The following is a 17,002-nucleotide window of genomic DNA, read 5'->3' as shown; positions in this document are numbered from 1 at the left end:
AATGTTGGCGACCATACCTGAGTATTTCAGCCATGTAAAACTTCTCTACAGAAGTGGTGTCTTAGACACGCCTTGGAAAGAAAAATATTCAAATATAGGCCTTAAACTGGATATGTATGTCTAATGTCGGCATCGTTTCGCGCGGAATCAGGTAAAATTTACCACGATTTCGCATAAAAAATGAAATTATCATCACAGTACTCATGATGTAGTATATCATCATGATTTTTTGCCTTAAAAAAGTACCAAAAGTTGCAACACTTTTCACGTAGCACAATAAACAAGGTAGATGGCGAATTGCTGCAACAAAAAATTAAAATATCAATATTTGTAAACAAGATGAGCAAATTCGATTGTCATTGTGTTCTCGTACTTTTTTTATGGTAATGTTAAAAAAAATATGGGAAAGAAAAAAATGGCAGAAATTGCAAAAATTCTAGCTGAAATGTTAAAATCAACGTATCAGTCAATCAGATGCTAGCAAACATACTACTTATTTCTACTCGGGCAAATTTGTATGGCTGAAAAATAGGGAAGAGAGGGTTATTCAGCGCTTCTTTTATTTGTTTTTTTTTTTTTGTTGGTTGGAGAGAAGTGCAAGTTTTACTAGTTTTTCTGAGTACGGGAAGGAATTTCTAGCACAAAATGGAAATGCTCTATTTTTCCATTTTGTGCTAGAAATTCATAGTAGTAATATTTTGCAGGTTCTGGCACACAACTTTCATCAATCTAAATTGATGCGGCGTTGACTTCGAAGGTCGATACAAAAAATTCGAACTAATAAAAACAAACGGCGCGTTACGGATCTTCGAATTTACCCTCTATTTTCAACCGCATCTCTCAGACGTAATTTTGCTGGCCTGAATAGAGGTGAGATTCAGATTGCCCCGGAGATCAAATTCCTAGAAACTTTTTATGTTCTAGAAAGTGTTTATTGAAATCTTAGGTACATTTTTGTAGTTGACTGTATCCTTAATTATTCGGATAAAAGTATAAAAATCGAATATTTTACAGAAAGTTGTTTGCTGATGTCTTTGCTATATTATTGTGGTCCATTGTTTTCTTGAATTTTGAACGGTTTAGTATCTATGGAGGAGGAACCGAGAAAAGTGGTTAAAAATTTGATTTGCTATTTTGTGCATTAAGAACCGTTTCTACAGAGTTCGTATGTTCTAGAAAGTTGTTTCCTAAGATATAATGCACAATTTTCATGTTGGTTGTTTGCTTCAATTTTGATCGGTTTGATATCTGTAGACTAAAATGCGAGAAAAATTTAAAAGGGAAATTTGACCTTCACGATTTTGACCTTAAAGGTGGGGTTGAATGGATTTTATGTATCCACAAATATTATTCTTTAAGACGAGAGCTACAACTTTTCTTCTACGAGTAAACCCAAATTCTTAGTTGTTTAAAAGAAATGTGACTGACAAATTTATCCCTTTTGATATCAAGGCCTCAGGTCTTTGGGGCCCATAACCGCGAAAGTTCAAGTGATAGGGAAAAACGCCGTGACACATATGTTCTTTTTTGGTCTTCTATCACGCTGCGGTGTCAGAATATGGTTAGTGAACCATGACTCAAAAAATTACACACAGTGTAATTATTACCGAAAAAAATATTTTATTTATTTTCATTTCATTGCTTTCGAAGAAATTTCGCCAATTTCTTTCATGTACGTTTTTTCGGACCAACCTAACCTGAACTTGACCAAACATCATGAAAATTGAAAATGTTGTGTATTGTTACGTAAAACTATTTTAAAGGGGTTTTAATTGATTTTATGTATATTCAGTATTGCCACAAAGTATATACATTCAAAAGAGAGAGATCACAATATTTTAGATACAAGATTGAAATTTGAAAGTGATTATAATATATTAGTCCTTGGATGAACCATATCAGACCACGTTCGGCATAGTCTCCTTACAAAAGTTTTTAACCAAATTCTCCAACAGAAATGAAGCAATAACTATAAAGTCTTTCAAATTAATATTACCCATATAGATGTACGTTTTGGTGTATCCCAGAGTTTTCAACCAAATTAGCTCTTATTTGGGATTTTGGCTTCTAAATCCCGCAGCGAATAGCTTTGGAAACATTTTCTATATTCGAGGCTATTAGCATAGTTTTTAAAAATATCGTCAGTAATATGGATTTTGGAAATCATTTTGTTGAGAGAACTTCCATGCAAAAAGTGGTGAAAATAGATCCACGTTCGAACGCAGGGATTGCATTCGCGAATATGTCGAATAGATATATAAATTGTTTGGAGGATATAAACAGTTCGATCTGAACATAACGCCGTTTCTTCTTTGTCACACACTAACTTCAGTGCCATTAAAAACTATTTTACCAGAAGTGATAGAGTCCGTGAAAGCCAACGAATAATTCAGAAAATTACATTAGAAAAAGAAGAAAAAATATCAGGAGCCGGGCGATGCAATCTACGACTCATAGACTCCGAATCCAACTCGCAGTACTGTTTGAGACTACGCTATCACATGGTCGAAAAAATATTTCCAAGAAAAGCCCGGCATCATTTTAGCTAAATCCTGAAAAAATAGTTTAAGACGAAAAACTCCATCTGATACATCAATGGGTGTTGTTCCCGCTTATTTCTATCTTAATTGTACGACTAGATGTTTATGGACTGGCCTTAAAAACTTTCCAACGACCAATCACTTCTGTCGGCACAGCGGAGACAAACTTATGAAAATTCATAAATTTTGTTTTCTGGAAAACAAGTAAAAAGTAACAGTCGGGTTTGCCTACAGAGATGTACCCTCAGTCTGTGTGAGTTGAGACTTCTATATATAGATATATCGAATACGGACTACATAGCCAATTTTTTTCTATAAATTGTATAGCCAAGAAGTTTCAGAATTTGATATGTAAGTAATTTTAGGATATTTCGGTCAAATCGGATAATTGAAATTTTGTGTTGAAGGTATCTGAAGGAGTGAATCGATATAATCCATATTCGAACCTACTCTAGGTCTCGAAAAAAATGGATTGGACTTTGCTCAAGATTTTAGGGAAACATTTTGAAGTCTGGTGTCCAAAGGAATTTTGGACAAAATATTGCGAGATCCAAAATTTGGACCAAATCTGTTGATCTGTTTGAGAGTTATAATGGGCACGAGCCAGACTGACGGACGAACTCCAAATTGTTTGACGCGTGTTTCGTCAAAACATAAGATTAGTCTAAGAACATTATTTCGATGAGGTACATTTTTATCGTTAGCCTAATGGCTGAGGGTTCAATATCACGGTGCTCTTGAACCAACGTTAAATAAATGGAACTTACAACTGGAAAGTTTTTGTGGATTCTGAAACAACAATGTTCCTACATGACAAAAATCCAAAAACAAGAAAAAATCGCTGGAGGGAATTTTAAATAAGTTCACATTTTTAGGTTTATTTTTGGTTTTCGCGATTTTGCTTAGAAACCACAAGTCCTATCGAAATGGGGCTAAAGAAAATGTTGTAACTTTGCGTACGTCCCTGGCCCCTAGTATTCTCCGAGCTATTCATGCGAATATAACATTACCAATGTCAACAGTAATTACCCAAGATGAAGTTAATAGGTCTCATTAGCAAGAGCAACAATGGGACTTCGTTTGTTTTATGTGGTCTTTTTAGTCCTACACCGTGTTTCTTCAATTTTGGTTTGGTTTCAATGCGTTTTAGACAAAACCCACCGGCCTTTGCAGTGATTTGGCTATTATCGAAGATTTTTTTTATCATTTCTTAATGTTGGCTCCAATCTCCTCTATTCAGGGTAATAATGCTTATTTGGACCCACAGATCAATTAATTTTTACTTTATTTTTGTTTAATTTTATCAGCACAGTTAAATTATAGGTAAATAACAAAAAAATCCAAAATGTACTTATTTTTTGGCCAACAAAATTTAGGTCTTTTACCATGACAGAACTACCAGGTAGTGGTATCACACCAGCTCCCTTTATAAAAAAAAAATTTTTGTTGTAATTTCCCCAACAACATAAAGAAAGTTTTGACATAACATATTCAAAAATTTTACGATGCCACTACCTGGGTAATTGTGCCATGGCTTTTACAGAAATGAAACTAAATGTTACCAATTTTTTTTTCGTTTTTTTGCTTGTTGCAGCACATTAGAGTTGGGTAATCTAGTTCCTAGTTCCTTGTACTAGTTCCAAAACGTATGAGTAACATCATGCAATATAACGTGTGCTGTTAAGTATACGCAGTTTGTTCAAAGAAAAAATGTGGGCCATTGGAACTGCGAATTGAACTAGATGGTTCCATATAGTTCCTTTGGCACAACTCTACAGCACATGGCAGAACAAATATAAGGTAAAGTAAATACTACAACAAACACAACTCAACAACAACCACATAGAAATTTGTTTTTGTTTGTAATGGTACTGTCAAAGGTATATGTAAACAAAATAAGGAAATTTCTATAAATTATTTGAATTTAAAAAACTAATAATTTTTCACATTTGATTAAATATTTTGGAAAACATGAATGAAAATTTGTAACATTTTCAATTTGAAGGTTTCCACATCATTCCACTAAATGCATAATTTCTCACAGAAAGTCGAATTCTTGCAAAAATGTTTGGGGTCGCTGGAAATTCATTGAAGAAGAAGAAGAAGAAGAAGTTGGTTCAATCTTTTGTTTTTGAAATCAAAGAAACACATGTTTATTATGGCTTTATTTTTTCAAATTTAACAAAATACCTCAGTTGCTATGCATGAATATGTAAAAAACAAAAACCATTAGGTTTTTATGCAAAGAAAATTTGATCACGCCCACTCTTACGCCCACTTTTTTCAATTTTCAATTTTAATAATTTCTACAAAAACCACTAAACCGATTTTCCTGAAATTGTCAAAATAAAATAGGCTACAAATTTAGTTGAATTTCGGAGAGGGCGGGGTATATATATATAAATTAAAATCAAATGTCGTTCGTTGGTAATAGCATCAGTTGAGAACGGCTGGACCGATTTGGATAATTCTTTTTGTGAAATGTTTAACCACGCCCACTTTTTTCAATTTTCAATTTTCATCTTTTCTACAAAAACTGCTGAAATGATTTTCCTGATATTGTCAGGGAATGTACAGTGATGGCTGCCGGTGAATATAGGCTACATGTTTTGTTGAATTTCGGGCATAGGGCATAGGGGAAGTTCCCCGCCCCTCTATTTCTTTAAAAATGAGCGAGACAATTGTGGTTGTGTCTCCGACCCAAAAACTTGACCCCTTTTTAAAATATGTACCACATCTACAAAACTACCGAACCAATTTTCTTGAAATTGTCAGGGAATGTACAGGGATGGCCCCCGAAATTGCAAATATGACGAATGTATCAGTTTAAAAATTTACGAATTAATCTACTATCCAGGTACTTCTTTGGGGCCTGAAGACACGACCACGCCTGTCCCGTGGTCCAAAATGCTATTTGTAGAGGAATATATGTATTTACAAATTTCCTTAAATGGCGAGGTTCAATGGTCCATCATCCATGAAAAACTTAAACATATAAGTCTCAATAAGCGGGAGAATTCGCACATTTAAAATCCTCCTCGGTTTGACAATGAACCGAAGAAGGGAGGTAGAAAATACCAATTTTTGAATTGTGATGCATAAAGTCCATAAAATTGTCATTACAAGTCATATATGTACACTCCGTTTCATTTCAATAGCACATTTCAAATTTTTTTGTTACTTCATTTTAGTTGACATTCGTACACTTATGATGAATCGTTCCACAAAAGTGTTGCAGCTGCCCCTCCCTAGATCCTTCCAAAAAGTTTTGAAAAATTATACTGTTATACAAAAGTAAAAAAAAATTGCAGATGTTCTGATGTACTACTTTTTATTTTATAACGGCAAATGAGTGACTAATATTTTTCGAATTTTTTTTAAGTGGTTAATCTAACCACTTTTAAAAAAATATAGCTTGAAAATGCCGGTAGTGGGTATTTCTGTAGGGAAGAATGCTGGATTTACTGCTGTGTTTTGGATAGAAAAATACTCCGTGGATTTCGAAATATTTTCATCCGGTTGCAGTTTTGACAGAAGGGGAAGAAAAAGAAATAAAACACGGGCGTATCAGTGGTTTGAAAGAACGGTAATGGTTCTTTATTTTGTTTATTCAAATTTGGATATTTGAATAAAGCGCTTACCGAAATGAACAACAATAGTGGTTGACGATTTGGTAACAAGTGTATATTTATTATAAAGGAGATTACAAAGGCAATTAGAAATTGCAAAGAGAGAAAGAGAGCGAACATTTAGTTAAAAAATGCAGATGGAGATCATACAAGAGACAACTCTGAACAGAATTAGGGATGTCAAATGCAAATATAGAAAAATAGAATTAGGGTTGCCTGTTGGGGAAATCCGACGTGAACATAGCTTATGGTTATATAGTTATGGTGATTGAAGTTTAAAAACGCATAAAAACAGGAAAATGTTTTCCTCGAGCTCTTGGCTACTTAGAAGATACCAAACAGTATAATTTATTTCTTATTTTATAATATTTAATTTATTATTTGCAATTAAGCTTTCGAAAATTGGAAAAACCAATGAATTCGGTTGAAATGAATTTATTGTCCAAGCGATGAAAACAGTTTACCAGTTCTTTGTAGTGGCTAAACAAGTAATCCTACAAAACATTTTTAAAATCGGGTCAGATTTTAATTATTATATCGGTCCAAACTTAGTTTAACTTCGAAGAGGGCCTTATCGGTCCACCTTTTAATTATTTGTGATGTCAAAATGTGTTGCATAGATATTTTTGTTTAAACATTGAAAACGGGTTTATTTAAGAAAACATACATGAAATTCTTTAAAGTATGTTTGGACGATCCATGTCTCGTAAAAATATTACGATGTGCGAAGATTGACCAGAGTTACCGTGCGAGCCATTTCAGCGAAAAGTTTCAAATGGCTCATCTTTGAACTTAAACTAAGTTTGGATAAAATATTACGAAGGCCAAAATTTGGACCGAATCGGTTGATCTGTTCGAGAGTTATTTTGGACATGTTGCTTAGGACGTTTTGGCACTGAGCGCGAACACTATATTTGTAGAAGTATAGAAATTGATTTATATGCTGTTTTATTGATTTATTTTATCGCTTTTGAATGAAAAAATGGCGTACAGAAATATGGCCCCATGAAATAACATCCCAAATTGAAAATGAAATTGAAATGAACAGGTATGTGGAAAACAACAACAAAGCTTTTGGGGGCCTATTTTCGTCTTTCTGGGACGTGTTTTCATGGTGGGACCAATTTGTCTTCACAACAAGTAAATCGATAATTTGAAAATAAAACCGGGGTCTAAATAATATTGGGGTCTAATTGAATTTTTCGTTGGGGCCTTCTGTTTAACGGAAACAACAAATTGGGGTGAATTTTCGAAGACAACGAAGAAAAATTAGGGTGTAATTTCATAAATTTTATAAAGAACAAACAATAAAACACGGTGTCCAGACGTAAAACCCAAAATTGGTTGGGAGTTTTGTCCGTGAAGCAAAGCGGACATAACTAAAAAGAAGTCGGACTCCCAACGGACTCCTAATTTCAAAGTTTTTTTGTTTTTCGAAAATGTTCATTAATTTTTATTGACAAAGAACTGTTATAAATTTTAGAGAAGATGTTAGAATATAAACGGAATTGTACATTTGGGAAAGTTTAAGTGACAAACAATAGGGAGGTTTCCACAAAATCTTCTAGATTTCATAATATTATTTAAAAATGCTATTATATCTGAATTTGTTAGTAGCAGTTCGGAGAAATTTTACCCGACTACGGTATTTGACGAAGACACAGTCGTATATTCGAGTATATTAATTTCTTAATTTGAAAAAATTATAAGTGAAAAAAATTTAAGTATTTGCATTTCTTTACAAAAACTCTGTATTTTTCAATAGTAAAAATATTTTTGAAAAAAATCGCGCGATTTTTTCAAAAATATTTTCGACTGCGGCGCCCTTTGATTTTATAAGAGTATTTGCAATTTTTTAGAAAAACATTGTAATTCCAAAATTGTGAAAATATTTTTTCAAAAATATATATTAACTCTCAGCGCGACGTAAAAAAATTATTCACCAAGTGGTCAAACAAATTCGCCTGAAATTGTGGGCAATGGTACTTTCGTAACGGAAAGAAAACTATCTATTCCATATTAGTTCAGAATACTTCATGGTGGAGGTTTTTTACTTGTTTTTCATTAGGTAAGTACCTAAATAAAGGTTTTAAAATTTTGTATGTAAAAAATCACCAAAAAACCAAGAAGTTGCCCCCCCCCCCCCCTAGATTTGATCCTGGCTACGCCCTTGCTGTGGCCTTTAATCTATATTAATAAAAGAGTAAAGTGATTGACTGACTGATTGATTCATCAACGCCCAGACGAAACGGCTAAAGCTAGAATCCTGAAATTTTGGGTGTGGATCACTCTTGGTCCGAAGGGGTCAGATAAGGCTGGGTTTTTGGAAATTCGAACTAGAGGGTACGAAAAGTACTAAAAGGTACTAAATATGGTACCGGTAGAGCAAGAACTTTGAAATTTGGAATGAAGGTCACTGATGGAGTGTAGGAAAGATGTGTTAAAGGGTTTTTAGAAATTCGAACTATAAGTGTACGAAAAGTACTAAACTTTGGTACCAATTCGTATTTTGTGAACGGATAAAGGTTGAAATTTGGTGTGAGAATCAAGGTTAAAAGGTACGGTTGACATAAGGAGGTGGTTTAGGAAAAGTGTACACATGTGTACGAACAGTACTAAATGGTACCTAATTTGGTACAATTATGATTTGGGCGAACAAATAGAGCTGGAATCATGAAATTTTGAATTAAGGCTACTGTTGGAGAGTAGAATGGACGTAGTTTTGAAAATTCGTACTTATGGGTACGAAAAGTACTAAATGGTATTAATTTTGGTACAATTATGATTTGGGCGAACGGATAGAGCTGGAATCCTGAAATTTTGAACTAAGGTTACTGTTCGAGAGCAAAATAAAAGTAGTTTTGAAAATTCGTACTAATACGTACGAAAAGTACTAAATAGTACTGACATTTTGAATTAAGGCTACAGTTAGAGAGTAGAATGGAAGTAGTTTTCAAAATTCGTAGTTATGGGTACGACAAGTACTATATGGTACTAAATTTTGTACAATTTGGGTTGAACGGATAGAGCTTGAATTTGGAAATTCGTACTTATGGGTTACGAAAATTAATAAATTTGGTACAATTAGGATTTGGGTCATCGGATTGGTTACTGTTGGATTGTAGAATGGAAGTTGTTTTGAAAATTCGAAGTTATGGTACTAAAGTGGTACTAAATTTGGTACAATTTGGATTTAGGGTGAACGGATAGAGCTGTAACCCTGAAATTTCGAATTAACATTGATATTAGAGTATGGTATTGAGATAATTCGGAAATTCGTACTTCGTAGGCTACATTTGGAGTGTAAAATGGAAGTAGTTTTGAAAACTCGTACTTATGGGTACAAAAAGTACCAAATTTGGATTTGGGTGAACTAACAGAGGTGGAATAATGAAATTTAGTATTAAGCTTGCAGTTGGGGTGTAAGATGGAGTTAGTTTTGCAAATTCTTACTTACGGGTAAGAAAAATACTAAATTTGGTACAATTTGGTTTTGGGTGAACGAATAGAGCTGGAAACCTTAAATTCGTAATTGAGATTAATGTTGAAGTGTAGGATTGGGGTAGTTTTGGAAATTCGTACTTATGGATACGAAAAGCACTACATTTGGTATAATTTGGATTTGGGATAGACCTAGAATCCTGAAATGTGGAATTGAGATTTCTGGTGGAGTGTAGGATTGTGGTAGTTTTGGAAATTCGTGCTTATGGTAACGAAAAGTACTAAATTTGGTACAATTGGGATTTGGAATTCTGAAATTTGGAATTGAGATAATTGTTGAAGTGTAGGATTAAGGTAGTTTTGAAAATTCGTACTTATGGGTACGAAAAGTACTAAATGGTATTAAATTTGGTACAATTTGGATTTGATTGAACGAATATATCTGGAATCCTTACATTTGGAATTGAGATTACTGTTGGAGTATAGGATTATGGTAGTTTTGAAAATTTGTACTTATGGGCACGAAATGTACCAAATGGTACAATTTGAATTTGAGTGCACCGATATCGCTGGAATCCTGTTCTTTGGGATTAAGGTTACTGGTGAAGTGATGGATTGTGGTAGTTTTTGTAAATCGTACTTATGGGTACGGAGAGCACTCAATTTGTTGTTGGGTGTAGGGACAGTGCTGGAATCCGTATTTTTTGGATTTATAGCGAGTAGTGACGTGCAATGTTGGTCTCGCATGTAAGGGTGATTTACGGTTGATTTTTTTGAAAATCGAACTAAAGCGGTACGAGCAGTACTAAAATAACAATAAATATTGATTATAATTGGTATAAGTACAATGAAATTTTCAGTGTTCGCCATTTCCATATTATATATTGTTTATTTGTTTTTTATATCCTTTCCGCATACGATGTAGCGGGCACTTTGCTAGTCTATATATATAAAGGAGTAAAGTGATGACTGACAGATCTACAACGCCCAGACGAAACGGCTGACGCTAGAATCCCCAAATTTTGAATGTGGATTAGTCTTGGGGCGATTGTGCTCAATAAGGCTGGGTTTTTGGAAATTCGTCCTAGAAGAGTACGAAAAGTACTAAAATGGAATAAAAATGGTATCATTTGTGCGGGGGGCCAACTAATAATCAACGCCCAGACGAAACGGTTGAAGCTAGAATCCCCAAATTTTGGGTGAGGATTAGACTTGGGACAAGGTGTTCGATAAGGCTGAGTTTTTGCAAATTCGTCCTAGAACGGTACGAAAAGTACTAAAATGTTCTAAAAATGATATCGTTTGTGTGGGGGGCCGACTAACAATCAACGCCCAGACGAAACTATTGAAGTGAAGGGTTGAGATATGTAGGTTGTTTTGGAAATTCGTACTTACATACATATGTGTACGAAAAATACTAAATGGTACTAAATTTTGTACAATGTGGATTTGGTAGAACGGATGGATCCTGAAATTCAACATAATGATTAATGTTAGGGTGTAGGTTTGAGATATGGAGGCAGTTTGGGAAATTCGTACTTATGTGTGCGAAGAGTACTAAATTTGGTATTGGCCTTTTTTAGAAGAATGATTTACCTTCTGAGGACAGAAATCCATTAATTAGAATGCCCCAAAAAAGTTGTCTCGCTGTTTATGTGTAGGGGTAAGAATGGCTGATTTTTTTGAAAATCAAACTGAAGTGGTACGAGTAGTATTAAAATAAATTTTTTATTTTATTTATTTCTTTATTAGTCTATGGATATTTTCCTTACAGACTATAAAAATTAAAAATGTTGTACTTAATTTTCTGAATTTAAATATATTACAATTTTACTTTTCAGAGTATTAGGATTCATAGAAAAATCAATAAGATTATATAATTCATTAAAATCTTTAGACCTTCTTGTTAAGGGATCAGCATTTGTATAATTCATTCTAGAAAATTGAATAGCTAGTGGTACATAATTGCGAGTAGCTCTTTGGGGAATATTAAAGCGAATATTGTTGATTAGAAATCCAGCATTAACGTCACCCATTATCACATTAAAAAGGAATGATACATTTAACATTTTTCTTCGGCTTTTTAAAGTTGGCAGCTTGATGAGGGAAAGTCTATCCTCGTATGATGGAAGATTATGGAACGAAAAGTTTAAACTCCGTAAACAGAAAAGTAAGAATTGTTTTTGAACGGACTCGATGCTATCGCTGTGGGTATTATATATAGGATCCCATATGATCGATGAATATTCTAGTATAGGGCGAACAAGCGTTGTGTATAAATTTTTTGTGACATAAGGATCCATGAACTCCTTACTCCACCGTTTAACAAATCCGAGCACTGACTTGGCTTTGTTTATTGTTACCGAAATGTGTGACTTAAAATTCAGTTTACGATCCAAAAGAACTCCGAGATCCACAAACGTGTTAACTTTCTCCAGAGAGTAGTCGTTTAGAATATAACCAGTATCCATTAACCTCTTTCTCGTAAATCTCATGAGTTTGCATTTTGAGTAATTTATTTCCATAAGGTTAATATTACACCAATTAGCAAAAGAATTCAGATCATCTTGCAGCTGATGATTAAATGATATATCTGTAAAACTGAGAAATATTTTCACATCGTCGGAGTACATCAAGATATTTGAAAACTTTATTGTTTGAGGCAAGTCGTTTATAAATAAGGAAAACAGGAGTGGTCCTAGATGGCTACCTTGTGGTACTCCAGAGGAAACTACAATACTTCTCGATATGGTATTGTTAAAATATATATTTTGTGTCCTATGTTTTAGGTATGAATAAATCCAGTTGACACTCCTGTTAGTAAATCCTAAACACTCAAGTTTTATTCGTAAAAGCTTGTGATTTACTTTATCGAATGCTTTGCTGAAGTCCGTGTAAACAGCATCAGTTTGCTTTCCTTGAAGAAAACCCCGATTGATTGTTGTGGAAAAGTGAAGTAGGTTAGTTGCTGTAGAGCACTTTTTCTGAAAACCGTGCTGATAGGGAGACATGAGAGAACTAACATGGTGGTAAATGTTATCCGTGATGATTTTTTCAAAGAGCTTTGGAATCACACTTAATTTTGCAATTCCACGATAATTAGCAATATCGGATTTATTTCCACTTTTAAAGAGTGGTATGATATACGACGTTTTCCAGACGTCAGGAAAAACGGCTTGATTAATCGAAGCGTTAAACAGCATAGTTAAAGGTAACGCAAAAGCTTCTGCACATTTTATCAAAATGCAACTTGGGATCTTATCAGGTCCAAAATCATAGCCATATTTTAAATGTTTCATATTAATTAAAGTTGATACTAGTAAAAAATTCTTCATTGTTCCCAATTTCCATATTAAATACAGTTTATTTTTTATATATGTATATCCTTTCCGCATACGAAGTAGCAGGCACTTTGCTAGTTGTCTATAATACGTTAAAAATTTGGCAGAAGTTGACAGTTTCTTGTTAGATTTATAAAGATTTAATGAAAAACGAATGATAGAAGAGAGATGGTGCAAAATAAACATGAGCTTCTACTGAAATTTGGGTACATTTCTTCCTGAAACTTCAAAATCCTATAACGCTTATTCCATAATAGGGTCCAATGTTGGCCTTAGGATAAGTTAAACGTCAAAATATTGGGCGATTTTTATTCCACTGGGCCTGAGCCAATCTATATATATATAAAATAGAAAAATGTTTGTATGTTTGTTTATTTGTTTGTTTGTTTGAAATTTATAGACTCAAAAACCGCTGAACCGATCTTGCTGAAATTTTCAGGGTATATTACTACATCGCCTGAAAGTAACATAGGCTATAAAAAGTTTCGAAATTCCGTTCTGATCCGGAGATATAGCATCAGAATCGGAGGTACCTCCAAAAAATTTAAACTTTGTATGCAAATATCTATAGAACGGTTACAGATACAGACTCCAAATTTGAAATGTGTGATGGATTTTAGCCTAAAAATAAATGTGCCAAAATATATCGAAATCGGTCCAGATTTGGATATAGCTCCCATATATATTTTCGTCCGATTTCAAGTATTTGATGTACCAAACACGCTATATATGTCCGATTTCCATGAAATTTGGAATGTGTGACTAAATGTGTTGCAGAAATGAGTATGCCAAATTATGTTGAAATCGGTTCAGATTTGGATATAGCTCTATATATATTTTCGGCCGATTTCATGTATTTGATGCACCCAACCCACTATGTATGTCCAATTTCAATGAAATTTGGAATGTGTGACTAAATTAGTGGTAGAAATGAGTATGCCGAATTATATTGAAATAGGTTCAGATTTGGATATAGCTCCTATATATATTTTCAGCCGATTTCATGTATTTGATGCACCCAACCCACTATGTATGTCCAATTTCAATGAAATTTGGAATGTGTGGCTAAATTTTTTGCAGAAATGAGCATGCCAAATTATGTTGAAACCGGTTCAGATTTGGATATAGCTCCTATATATATTTTCGGCCGATTTCATGTATTTGATGCACCCAACCGACTATGTATGTCCAATTTCAATGAAATTTGGAATGTGTGACTAAATTTGTTGTAGAAATGAGTATGCCGAATTATATTGAAATCGGTTCAGATTTGGATATAGCTCCTATATATATTTTAGGCCGATTTCATGTATTTGATGCACCCAACCCACTATGTATGTCCAATTTCAATGAAATTTGGAATGTGTGGCTAAATTTTTTTGCAGAAATGAGCATGCCAAATTATGTTGAAATCGGTTCAGATTTGTATGTAGCTCCTATATATATTTTCGGCCGATTTCATGTATTTGATGCACCCAACCCACTATGTATGTCCAATTTCAATGAAATTTGGAATGTGTGACTAAATTTGTTGTAGAAATGAGTATGCCGAATTATATTGAAATCGGTTCAGATTTGGATATAGCTCCTTATATATTTTCAGCCGATTTCATGTATTTGATGCACCCAACCCACTATGTATGTCCAATTTCAATGAAATTTGAAATGTGTAACTAAATTTGTTTTAGAAATGAGTATGCAAAATTATATTGAAATCGGTTCAGATTTGGATATAGCTCCTATATATATTTTCGGCCGATTTCATGTATTTGGTGCCCCAAACACGCTATGTATGTCCAATGTGTAACTAAATTTGGAGTAGAAATAAGTATATCGGTGTTGATTAGGCTATAGCCCCCATATTTATTTCAATGAAATTTGTGCGGTATCTACGAGTATATCTATAACGGAGGAAAATGTTTGTACGTTTGTTTGTTTGAAGTTTATGGACTCAAAAACCGCTGAACCGATCTTCCTGAAACTTTCAGAATGTATTACCACATGGCCTGAAAATGTCACTGGCTATATAAATCTTAAAAATTCCGCCCCGATCTGGAGATGTAGCCTCAGGATCGGAAGTACCTCCAGAAACTGTGGACTTTGTATGCTGATATCTAACGAACGATTATCGATACAGTCTTCAAATTTGGTACGTGTGACGGAATTTGGTCTAAAAATAAATTTGCCAAAGTAATTTGAAATCGGCTCAGATTTGGATATATATTTTCGGCCGATTTAATACATTTGATGCATAAAACACGTTTTGTATGCCCAATTCCAATGAAATCTGGAATGTGTGACGGAATTTATTGCAGAAATAAATGTTCCAAACTATTTTGAAATCGGTCCAGATTGGGATATAGCTCTCATATATATTTTCGGCACATTTCATGTATTTTCTACACCAAACACGCCATGTATGTTCAATTTTGACGAAATTTGAAATCTTTGACGGAATTGATCCTAGAAATTAGTTTGCCAAATTATATTGAAATCGGATCAGATTTGGATATACCTCCAATATATATTTTTGGCCGATTTTATGTATTTTATGCAATAAACACCTTATGTTTGACCAATTTCAATGAAATTTGAAATATGTGGCGGAAATTGATCTACAAAAAAATTTGTCAAATTATATTGAAATCGGTTCAGATTTACATATACCTCCTATATATATTTTCGGCCGATTTCATGTATTTGATGCACCAAACACGCTATGTAAGCCCAATTTCAATGAAATTTGGAATATGTGGCGGGAATTGGTCTACAAAACAAATTGGTAAATTATATTGAAAGAATTTCAGTCAATAGAATTTCAGGAAATGCACGAAAGTACAAATCCATTGATACTGTGGCAACTGAAGACGACGCGGTTAACTATCCAGTTTAATTCCTAAGTTCGTTGGATCTTCAGGCTTTCCACCACATAATTTAGTACTAAAAGTTGGTGTTCCTATTATTTTATTAAGAAACATAGACCCACCTCGCCTTTGCAATGGTCCAAGGTTAACAGTAAAAAAACTACATAACTATTTAATTGAGGCAACGATTATTACTGGGAAGTATATAGGTTCAGATGTACTTCTAACTCGAATCCCTCTAATAGTAACAGAAACGCCCTTCAATTTTAAAAGATTGCAGTTTCCTGTACTTTTGGCATTTGCAATGACTATAAATAAATCCCAAGGACAGACTCTTCGTGTATGCGGCCTAAATTTAGCATGTTCTTGCTTTTCTAATGGTCAGCTCTACGTTGCATGTTCACGTGTTGGTAGACCGGCCGATTTGTTTGTTTACGCTCCTGAAGGAAAAACAAAAAACATTGTATATCCTAAAGTATTACAATGAATACTTTACTTTAAATTTTTGAATTTGATTTCTTTCTGATCTCAAAAAATCCGTAAAATTTCAAATGCATATCAATCTAAAGGGGTAGCGAAGCGCACCGGGTTCAGCTAGTATATCATAAAGAAAAAACCAGGTCCTTCCTATACACAGAAAGAAAATAGGTTGGATTTTCTGAGGCAACTATAATCTATACTTATAAAAGAGTTCAGTAATGATGACTCACTGATTCACTGACTCACTGACTGACTGACTGATAATCAACGCCCAGACTAAACGGCTAAAGCTAGAATCTTGAAATTTTGGGTGAGGGTCACTCTTGGTCCGAAGGTGTCGGATAAACACGTAGAGCTAGAATTCTGAAATTTGGAATGAGGTTCACTGATGGAGAGTTAGAAAGGTGTACCAAATGGTTTTTGGAAATTCGAACTATAAGTGTACGAAAAGTACTAAAAGTTACTAAATTTAGTACTATTTGGTATTACGTGAACGGATAGATCTAAAATCTTGAAATTTGGAATGAAAATCAAGGTTTAGAAGATGAGTTGATATAAGGAGGTGGTTTTGAAAATGTGTACTCATGTGTAGGAATAGTACTAAATGGTACTAAATTTGGTACAATTTGAATTTGGGCGAACCGATAAAGTTGGAATTCTGAAATTTGGAATTACTATTACTGTTGGAGGGTTGGTTTGAGATATGG

This window comes from Musca autumnalis, unplaced genomic scaffold, assembly GCF_047663935.1.
Source record: "Musca autumnalis isolate F117 unplaced genomic scaffold, ASM4766393v1 scaffold_3, whole genome shotgun sequence".
Lineage (NCBI taxonomy): Eukaryota > Metazoa > Arthropoda > Insecta > Diptera > Muscidae > Musca > Musca autumnalis.
Note: the sequence above shows the minus strand (reverse complement) of the source record.